The 3,011-nt window shown below is 39.9% G+C and overlaps 1 non-coding gene across 1 annotated transcript; it reads left to right on the top strand.

Moving 5' to 3' along the window:
* The first annotated feature begins 346 nt into the window (after window positions 1-346).
* On the top strand, window positions 347-453 carry LOC148211911 (small nucleolar RNA R71). Its single transcript, XR_015790571.1, has one exon. It is a non-coding gene; the product is annotated as a small nucleolar RNA R71 (small nucleolar RNA).
* Window positions 454-3,011: the final 2,558 nt, after the last annotated feature.

Here is a 3,011-nt window from a genome sequence, read left to right as displayed (position 1 = left end):
GGGCAGGACTGCAAAAATCCGACTGCACAGGTTGTATCAGTGTGGCTAATGGATTTTTTATTCCCAATGCCATCTCTTTCAGCCTCTGGTTCATTGTAACCATCTCTTTTTGCATCGAGGTCGCAATGTCCAGAGCCAAAACTCCAGCTGGATCTTGCTTCTTTGGTGCGCTGCCTTAGATCTTTGCGAACACCATAGTTCGTTGTGTGAAGCTAAGTCATTTAGGATGTCAACTATCTCGTTGAATGTCTTCTTTGTAAAGGCTCCGTTGGCAGCCTTGTTTAGCATCATCTTAGTAGGATGATGTAAACCTCTAAAGAAATGTTCTATCTGGATGCATGCCGGCAAGCCATGGTTCGGACATTTCCTGATTAGTTCTTTAAATCTTTCCCACGCCTCGTGAACAGGTTCACGATCATACTGTCTAAAGGAGATGATCTCCTCTCTGATATCAGCGTGGCAAGTAGGTGGGAAGAATTTTGTTAAGAACTTCTCCACTAACGACCCCCATGTGGTGATGGATCCCGGTGGAAATGCATTGAGCCATGCTCTAGCTTGGTCCTTCAAAGAAAATGGAAAAAGTGTTAGTCTCAGAGCATCGTCTGTTATACCAGGTAATCGAAATGCATTTGCAATTTGAATGAATGATTTCAGATGATCATGTGGATCCTCATGTTCCTGCCCTCCAAAATGTCCAATTGTCTGCAACATTTGGAACATCATTGGTTTAAGCTCAAAGTTTGCGTGGGCTGGAATAGGGTTGACTATCCCTGAATCAAAGTTCTGAAAAGCCGTGGCGGCATATTCTCGCATTGCCACGTCTCTGTTGTCCGCCATCTGAATATGGTTGAATTCATCATTTCTCGCATGATCCCTCATATTATCGTTAACAGCAGGTGGATCAACCGGATCACGAGGTGGAAAATCTGCCATTGATGTGCTCGTACTCTCTACCTCACTTTCAGGACTGATTTCACCTTCTCTTTCTTTTTGCTTTTCTAGTTGTTTTCGAAGTCTTTGCTCCTTTCGAGTTTTTCGAAGGGTCCGCTCAATCTCAGGGTCAAGGGGTAGAAGAAAAGATCTTGTGCTCATGCACTTTAACTTACCCCTGTGAGATAAACGACAAAAAATATAGAACAAAAACGGTGGATGGAAATTACACCCAACAACAATTCACAAAAATAAAAACTAAAAGAATTTGAAAATAATTTTAAAATTAAAGTCCGCGGCAACGGCGCCAAAAACTTGACTGGTGGTTATGCTGAACGCACGCACTAAGCGTGGTAACAATTATATAGATGCAAGCGCACACCTGTAAGAGTAATATAAAATGGATGGAGTATCCAAGTATCGATCCTCAAGAACTTCTAAATAATTTCCAAACGCTAAAGTTTTAAAGAATAGTGAATGTTGAAATGAGTGATTCTTGTAAAATGGGAAGTGGTCACAAATAATGGTTTTGGATTTGGGATTTGGACTTATAATGATAAAACCTAGCCCGAATTACTTCAAGTTAGCCAACAAAGAATCAAGGACATGCTAAGGACAATATGCATTTTACTTTAGAAACCAACGACTACGCTTCTCACTTGACTTATGTCTAAGCAAGTTCAAAGTCCTAAGACATTCCCTAATATGTCTATTATGAGAGATATCTTAGTTTTAGGATGGAAATAGTCGCAACTTCGAGTTAAGATCCTATGTCTAGGCTACTTAAGCGGAACCCTTATGTCTAAGGCGCTCTTCTCCTCGGTTTAACCACTCAACAATGCAAATAAGCAAACTTTTCAGTATTGACTTGTTAAGACGTACAGTGGCCTTCTCTAAATCCTAAATTTTTGGGAAAACATGTTGAGCAATGAATGGAAAGCAAAAACACTACTTCTTAGCAACCCTTATTAGAAATAAAAGGCTAACTATCCATAACCGGGCTAGAGACGGGAATTTAGAAAGACATATTGAAGAAAATACAGCAAGTAAAATGGTTGAAATTGGAATGCATGTGTGAACAACAAAAGTTAACTAACGGAGAGTTTTTATCGGGATTGAGAGCTTCGCCCTTCTCTTTCAAGCAAGGGGGAGTGTCACGTGCTCTTTTCTCCAAAAACACAACTCTCTTAACTAAAAATAAAGTAAAGGCAAAGGGAAGATAAGCAAAGTGCTGGATTTTTATATATTTGAATAAGTAGAAAATAACTAAGTACAAATGGAAACAAAACAAAGCTCAATAAAGGAATGTAAAGTGCTCGGGATTTAAAAACCAAAAGCAACTAATGAAAGCAACTCAAAAGTACTTAGAAAGCAATAAAGAAACACTAAAAATGATCAAGAGAAGGAAGCAAGGCTTGATGATTTTGGTGGAGAAGCTGCTGGAATTTATAGCTGTGCAGAATTGGTTAGGTAGGTCCTAAAACGATGGTGAATCACCCATTTCCAACTCTTTTGACTGACCAAATCGTGCTCAAGCTGATAGTGGAACACTTCTTCTACATGTATGCATCGGTTGGAACCACCAAAACGCATGGGAAGACGCGTTTCATGAAGGGCAAAGTTGGAAGAAAAACTGTTTTCTGCAGCCTTCCCAGGCGCCTGGCGCCTCCCATGTAGGTATTTCCGACTTTTTGCTCCTTTTGATTAATTTGCACTCCCAAATGGTCCTAAAATATCATAAATACAATATAAGCCAACCACAAACCATAATATATGAATTTTGCATGAATTGGAACTCAAACGACCGAGAAAAATCCGAAACAAAGCTGAAACATAGTAAAAACAGCATCTAAAACCTTCGTTTTACGCATGTAAACAAGCGTAATCACACACTGCGCTGAACTTGCCCACTTGCTATCTAAAATTGGGTATATGATGCCTGCGTCTAACCACTTGATAATTTCTTTCTTCACAACCTCCTTCATATCCGGATTAGTCTGCGCTAGGGCTCAATAGAGTTCTTGATATCAGCGATTGTCCATCCAATTGCTCTCTGATGTGCATTAATTACGCTCAACGAC

The sequence above is a fragment of the Momordica charantia genome, assembly GCF_013281855.1.
Source record: "Momordica charantia cultivar OHB3-1 chromosome 4 unlocalized genomic scaffold, Mcharantia_2.0 BLBB01000004.1, whole genome shotgun sequence".
In the NCBI taxonomy this organism is placed as follows: domain Eukaryota; kingdom Viridiplantae; phylum Streptophyta; class Magnoliopsida; order Cucurbitales; family Cucurbitaceae; genus Momordica; species Momordica charantia.
This window is presented reverse-complemented; position numbering and strand designations above follow the sequence as displayed.